Genomic DNA, 8,655 nt, shown 5'->3' with positions numbered 1-8,655 from the left:
ACGCACGCTCCACTAACGACTTGGCAGGGTGCAAAGTGTAATTTCATGGAATAGCATCATTTCACATTTTTCCAAAAGTAACAAAGATTGGGAATTTTATAAAAAACATTTAGTTATTTTATTAATCATTATACTTTTAATGAGGAATTAGATGCCCTATCCTACCCGTTCGGCTAACGACCCTCCACCAATCGAGGAAGCGGTGGGTGAGAGTGGACACCCATTAAACTGACATTTTATAGGCAGCAACCTTATACCCCCTTATAGACCGGCTTCGTGAATGAGGCCTACTAACGGTAAGACTAGCTTAATCTTATATATATATATATATATATATATATATATATATATATATATATATATATATATATATATATATATATATAATTATTAGTCTTATAATATTATAATAGTATAAGGGTTGAATTTTAAACTTGTAAAATTCTAGGGTTTAGGATTTAAGTATTTAAAAAATTAAAACTTTTAATAAAAAATTTTAAATCCCAAAAATTGAGGGCAAATTTTGAAACTCTTCAAAACATCTTTTAGATCAAATTTGAAAAATAATTAATTAATCATATTATTAATATTTATCACATAATTTGACCTAATCTATTTTCTTGACAGGATAATTCAAATCAAAATACAAATAATTAATATTTATCATATAAAACAAGTAATTATCTTATTTATGACAATTATCTTTCAATTGCATTAGGATAATCCACACCTTATTGTAAAAATCAGATTTTAACAGCCAAAAACGTTTTTGGTAATTATCCTAATTCAATTTCAGTCAAAATCCCGAAAAATCAGCCACCAGACTGCCCGACTCGCCGAGTCAGAGAATGGACTCGTCCAGTTGCCTTGACTCGTCGAGTTCATCAGACAGAAGCAAGATTTTTCGATTTTCAGCTTTGAACAATTTTAACAATGCATCAAATACAAAAGAAAAACGACCTAGGCTCTGATACCACTGTTGGGTTATGAGCAAAACAACAATCCTATGGTGCACATGCAAACCCTAAAGCTTTGGATCTATGTTTTTCTATTTGTACATGCAATAATTATCCAAAGCTCATAAACCCTAGATCTAGCATATCAAAATCGAAATCAACATAGATAAACTAGTAAGAATGTTACCTTTGGTTGTAGCTTGAAGATCTTGAGCTTTTGAGAACCTAGCACCTCAAATGTGAAGCCTCTAATGAATCACAAACACTAAAGAAAATTGGATGACCTTAGAGAGAGAGAGAAGGGAAGGCTAAAATCATCTCTTGGAATCCTTCTAGGGTTTCTGGTAGCCGAATTCTAGTGCCCAAGGGTCCCTTATATACCTGAAAAGTTAGGGTTTCAGTCAAAGACCTAATTAGGTTGCTTAGACTCTAAGCAGCCCACAAGATCCTTCTAGAATCCCTAGCTTGGAAGATTTCTATATGGGATCCCATATAAAATCGTCCATCCCTTTCATAAGGTATCCACAGCCCATATTGCAACTATCTTATAATTACAATATTAGTCCCCTTAATTCAATTAACCTCTTTTGACCACAAAATTAATTCTAAATTAATTATTAACCAATGTTAATTAAATAATATGATTTTTCCTTTAATATATTATCCAAATAATATACTAATAAACCATAATAACCTCTTTCTCCATTATTCATCCAGTCAAGTTGCTTTGGTAAATGCAACCCAAAAGGACCATGCTAGAACCGGTTCAAGTACATACCAAATATAGTTATGGGCTTAGACACTAATCCAACAGATAAATGCCTAACAAGGAATTATCCTAGCCAACTACCATACTCGTACCCTAACAATGCCACTATCCTATCAAACAAAGGATATATAATGTCACATAAGGTATAGTGAGAAAACTAACCTGAAGCAGCAACACAATAATCAAACCACAGGAGTGGCTAAGATAAACTCCCTCTCTGAACACCTACACCCCATACCAATAACTCTACTTAGATCATTTCCAAATATACGCATATTGTACTTCATTTATACTTTTACTTTAGAAACCTTCTTGTATTATCATGTTGTATACACATATTCTCTTATATGATTATATAAGCATTAAACCACACACTTATGCATCTGTACATACATAATGAGGGTATTATATGACTTAAAACATATTCACATGGTTTGCAAACCGTACAAATCAACTCTCCATACACAGTGATGTGTGGTCATTTCATGCGATCTAGAACTCAATCTGGTTCGATCCTAGCTTCCTATAAGGATCAAACACATCATGGAAATCCCAAAGAAGCTTAAATAAAAGAGTTAAATTTACATAACATAATTGTAGAGTCAAATATGTTGTGATATATCAAAGTTTTAGGTAGTACTCGTAGTGACAAATAGTTTGTCAATATCAAAGGTCTTCATGACTTCTATATTGTATATATATTATCAGCCACCTATGTAGTTTCTCTTTAACTGTCGAAGTCTTGATATACTTTTTGTATCCATCGAGTACACTATAAATAGTGTAGGTACCTAATTCATTTGTAACTTTTGCAACTTGTGCATCGTGCTTTCTTTCTCACAAATGTACTTGTACTTATTCCAGATTATATGAGCTGAATGAAGATATTATTTACATCTGGTGTGCATTTTAACTCTGATTTCATATACGTTTGATCAAACATCCTTTTAATTGGTATTAGAGCAGGAAATGACAAATCGATTGAAGAATCTTATTCTCATTTTCATTTTATTGAGTCATTGTTCTGATTCAATTTTTTCACAAGTGAAAATGTAATTCTTCAATTGGTCACTGTGATTTATCGATTTTGCAATCGTTAATCCATTGTTTACATCTAATTTCACTCTTTTCAAGCTTTTTATCTTTTCAAAATCGATTCAATAGAAAATTGAATGTGAATACCATGACGAATTTTGTTCATCTGCTTGGTTCATCTACGAATATTCCGATGCTACTTCCTGAATACTATGATAAGTAGGATAATTGTAAGGAAGATTACCTGAACGGGATTGATGAAGAACTCTGGAGATTGATTAATGCTGGTCCATATCTTTCCGATCATACTTATGTAGTGGGAACAAGTGAAACTGAAGATATGATTGCTCAAGGTAACAAGCGAAAATCTAATGACAAAAGATGCGTTGGAGAATTGCATGGCGCCTTGCCTCCGGTTGTGTATAACCACTACATTGGTGGTTACATGATAACATAATAGATATGGAACACACCAAAAGAAACATTCCAAGGAAATGAGCGAACAAAGAAAAGCTCGGTCAGTAAATGCTTGGCTTCGTTAACGGATTTCAAGCAGAAGGAAAATGAATCTATCGAAGCGTACTATGATCAGTATAATGAGTTTATTTACAAGTGCACAAGGTATAATGTTGTTCATACTTCTCTAGAGTTCAACATTACTATCATTCTTGGTTTGAAGAAGAAGTGGAAGAACATTTTTTTGATGATTAAGACCCAAGAGAACTTTGATACTTACTCATTGTCGAATCTCTACAATATTCTTAAAGCTCATGCATCTGAAGTGAAAAAAATATTAAAAGAGACAAACAAAATGAATTTTGGAGGTCCCTTGGCATTGGTCTCTAAAACTAATAGTAAAGAGGTGTGTTCTGATAAAGAAGAAAATGATAGCGAAGAAGGTATGTTGATGAATTCTAATGATGAAGATGTGTCATATCATTCAAATAATAGTGTCAAGAATTTTACAAGAAGCCAATTGGTGGGAAATTCAAAAACAACTCATTAAAGAAGTGATCTTCAAGTTCTGGTGTTTCACAAAAGTGTGTTGAGAAGGTGGAAGAGAACAAGGAAGAAAAGAAAGTTGAGAAGAAGTTAACTGGAGATTCTGTTTACGATTGTAACTACTGCAATGGAAAGAATCATCTTGCTAGAGACTGTATGCAGAAAAAGAAAGAGGATAAGAAAGATAAAGTAAAAGAAGAATCTTACTATACAATGAAAATTGAAGAGCTTCAAACAAAGTCGAAGAATCTTTCTTTGATGCCATGAAATTCAACTAAGGAATAGCACCTACCATATTTGGTCATCGGGTTCAGACGATCATGTAATGCATCATCCGACACATGGTTTTATGTTTTCCAAGCACTATGGTCATCATTCAAAGGATAAGAGAGTTTTGAATGAGTTTGTGGAGGAAAGTGAAGAAGATAGTGAAGAGGAAGAAGAAGAGTTGATTGAAGGAATATGCTTTGTTTCAACCACTTCGAAGTCTCCTATGACTGATAGGGTACATGATCTCCTTATCTCTCTTAATATTCCTTTAAATTCTTACAATGATGTTTTATCTGATTTTGATGATACATGTTCTTATTTGAATGACATGCTGATTTCCATGAATAGTGAATTGGAGAAAAATAAAGCTATGCTTTATGAGGATAGGAATAATTTGGAAGAGAAAAAGTCTATGATTGAAAGCTTAGATTCCAAAATTACAAATATTATGAATGATAGAGATTCCCTTAGAATGGAAAATAGTTTGCTTGTAAAAAACGAAACATCTATTGTAATACAGCTAAACGATTGTATGGGAAGCTCACTCTTTTTTATCATTCATCGGATATTTGTAAAGAGTAACACCGTGAACTTCTTCCTTTCATTAACTTTAAGAGATAATGAGTTGATGAGATTACATTTGATTGTGAGAGTAAGGTTGCTAAGTATGACCAGGTACCAAATGATTCATATGCTTATGGTATTGTTAACAATGATGATTGTTTAGATGATGATGACTTGGTAGATATTGTGAATGATAATCTGTCTAAAACTAAACAAATGAAAATTTTGTTTTGAGCTTTCTTTTTGGAAATTTCTTCTTTTAAATAGATTTTTCATCATCATTTTAAAAATTTTGATTCTTCGCCTTTTTATTCTTCAAATCATTTGGTAAAGACTTATCACAACTTTTCTCAGATTCGCCTTCGACATCAGACTTGGTAGTTTTCACAAACGAAACACCATTTTTTATTATCTTTGGAAAAAAGATTTTTTTGACTCTTTTGACGTTGAAAAGTTTTTGATCTCTGATTCAAACCATTACGTCAACATTTGGATTTGAATAAAAACCTTTATCAGCACTTTCAAATTATCTTCTTTCAATAATTCGTTCAATTTTGGATCAACTTTATCCCCATTCCTTTTGTAACGAAAACTTGATTTGAAAATTCATTATTAAATTATGGGTAAAGAACCTTGTTTTGTTCAAGAAAATGTTTTTCTTTGTCTTTCAAACTTTTTGTGAATTGTTTTGAATCCTCAAACACTTGAGCTTGAACATCTTGTGGAGTTTCTTTTTCACTTGAATCATCATCACTTTCAGTTTCATTGTCTGTTATGTCTTCGACAATAATAGACTCTTAAGAATCATTAGTTTTGGTTGTCGAATATGTATCATTGTTTATCTTTGATTTTGAATCATCATTTTCTTTGCTTTTAGCTAACAAAGTGATTTTAATGAAAGAAAATTTTGAGCATTCTACACATTCCTCTTCCTCAATTTTACTAATAATATCAAAATCATCTTCGATATCAGCAAAATTTTGTTGAGTACTTTGTGCTGAATTATCAGTTTTGTTCAAAATTTTCATTTGTTCATTTTTAGATAAAGTATCATTCATAATATCAACCAAATCATTAGAATCCAAATAATCATCGATATTAACAATATCATAAGCATAAGAATCATTAAGAACTTGATCATACTTCGCTATCTTACTCTCACAATCATGAGTGATCTCATCAACTAATTCACGCTCAAAATTAATGAAAGGGAGTAATTTCATTTGTTGTTCCTTACAAATATCAAACGAATGATAGAGATGAGTTAGTTTACCATACAAACTATTAGCTTTATTATAATAAATGTTTATTTGTTTAACTAGTAAACTATTATGCATACTACCTTTTAGTTGTATCATGACATTCGTAAGTTTCAAGTCCAGGCTCTCAATCCTAGTTTTTGTTCTTTTCCAAATTATTTTTCGCTTCATAAAGCAAAGCTTTATTTTTCTCCACTTCGTTACTCATAGAAATCAAGATATCATCCAAGTAAGAACATGTATAGTCAAATCAGACAAAATGGCATTGTAAGAATTTAAAGGAATATTATGAGAGATAAGAAGATCACGTACTTTCTAAGTCATGGGATACTTCAAAATAGATCTCACAAAACATCTTCCTGTAATAATATCTTCCTCCTCTTCACTCTCATCTTCACTCTCCTCCATAAACTCACCAAACATGTTATTAGCATCTGAATAATGAGCAACGTGCTTCACATACATGACGTCATGAGTAGGATGACGCATATCCTCGTTGTCAGAGCCAAAAGATCAAATCTGATAAGTTCCATCCTCATCATTTGAATCCTTCACAAGCAAGGAGAGATTTTTTGACTTTGCATGAAGCTCCTCAAACTTCATTGCATAGTAGGCTTCGTTTTTTGCTTTATCCTTCTTCTTTTCTTGCTTTGTCAACATGCAATAACGAGCAAGATGATTATGTCTGTTACAATAATTTCAATTGTAACCAAAATCTCCTTTAAGCTCCTTCACAACTTTCTTCCCTTCTTTATTTTCTTCCACATTTTCAACACTCTTTTTACCAACACCAGAATTCGACAATGACTTTCTTAACTGAGCTGTTATTGAAGTTTCCACTGATTCGCTTGTTATAAAACTTCTTCACCCTATTATTTATGTAATAGGCAACAAATTTTTTGGAGCATGGAAATGCTCTACAAATTATGAGTGATAGTTAGGTTATTTTATTTCCTTTTATTGTTTGTAAGGTATCTCTCTCTATAAATAGAGAGGGATGATCATTTTATTATGTGTGCACCTATAATGTAGTCTTTGTTTTAGTTATAGAGAAAATCTCAGTTGGGATCTCTCTTACCGAAGTGTTCTTCATAGTTGTAACCTCTCTTTCTATTAATATGATCATATTACTTATCTTGTTTTGTTCTTCATATTTTTGTTAATCGATAAATCTCAAGATCTTATTATTCCGCACTATCCGATCCTCAAAATGGGTTGCTACAATTGGTATCAGAGGTGTACCTTGAAGATATAAACAATTATTTCGAGGGAATGACTCCCGATCGACAACTTTCATCTTGTGATTTTCGGTTTTCATACAACAATTTCTGGGTTCGCAACTGGAATTTTTATGATGAGTATTTGACTTTTGAAGTGTTGAGTCAAGATTTTTCAAGCTTTCAAGAATACATGTTACTTCTGTCTTGTTCAACTTTTTTTGGTGAAAATCCGGTTAAGAAGATTTTATCTTGCTGTTGAAGAAAAAGAAGAAAGAAGAATGATATTTTTGCCTAAAGAGCTCGTTTAATGATCTTGCTCCTTGTTATGAATGAGACAAAATATCATGGGTATTTGGAGAAGACTTGATCTTTGAATATGATGTTAGATAAAATATTTTGAGTTCATACGCCGCAACTGGAAAATATTATGAAGGTATGATGCTCCTCGAATCACTTTACTGCTGATCATTTTTTTCTCATAAAAGTGTTGAAGGACTTTGAAAGTTTCTATGTCCTTTTATTCTTTTTGAATGAAAGAGTACTCCGTTACTTATTACTTTACCAATGTCTTCTTGATAATTTCCCTGTGACAAGCTGTTGGGTTTTAGTTCAAAAATAGTTTCAAAAACTACAAAATATGGCAAACGGAAGACTTAAATTTCTTTAAATAACATAAACATTTTATACCCACCAAGGATCTTCTTGTAAGTTATAGAAAGATTAAAACACCAATAATAGAAAGGATGAAGAAATAACAACCTTTGTTGTTCTTTGGATCCTTTTGGGAGGCTTGGAAGTTGATGAAGAAGATGGAACCTTTAAGACACCAACAATTACTCAACTTGATGAAGATGCGAGTCCATAAACTCTTAACTCTTAAGCTTGAAGTTCATAACCAATATGAACTTCAAGAGAGCAAAAGATAAGCAAGTATTCTTCAAATTTTTGACCAAAACTAGAGAGAAGTAAGAGGGGGAGAGAGGTCACACTTTTTACTCTAAAAAAGCACCAAAAACAAAAGCCTTCATATTATGGTCTTAAAGCAAAGGTAATACCCATAAGGTCTTAGCACTTTAAGACCTACCGTGTCCTTAATGTTTCCCATAACTTTAAGTCATGCTTTCTTTTGATTTAAATAATCAAAAGGCCATGCTTCTTTTATTCATTCTTATAAATATATAATAGAAGACAAAAGTTTATAAATTTTGTAAACTTCTTTTATAAAATATAAACTTTGGCTTTTGGCTAAAAGACAAAAGTATTTCTAGTCCAAAATAATGTACATGAATTAATAAATCATACCATATGATATATTATGTTACTTGCAATTGAAAATTAATATTTCCATGAAATAAATAATTTCCAATTAATTATAAGAGTTTTATTGAATATTTATTAAAATCAATTTCTAATAAATAATCAATTATATCAAGTTGTTGTTAGTATGACCCATTAGTATCATATGTTAATTAGCAATATCACTTTAATATGACTCTTGAGCATACTAGACCTTTCACAAGCAACCTATACCCATACTTTTACTTTAAACCCATACCTTATCCTTACTTTTTGTCTTTCTC

Source organism: Lactuca virosa, chromosome 4, assembly GCF_052849685.1.
Source record: "Lactuca virosa cultivar CGN04683 chromosome 4, Lactuca_virosa_CGN04683_v6, whole genome shotgun sequence".
In the NCBI taxonomy this organism is placed as follows: domain Eukaryota; kingdom Viridiplantae; phylum Streptophyta; class Magnoliopsida; order Asterales; family Asteraceae; genus Lactuca; species Lactuca virosa.
The sequence above is the reverse complement of the archived record's forward strand: the minus strand, read 5'-3'. Positions refer to the sequence as shown.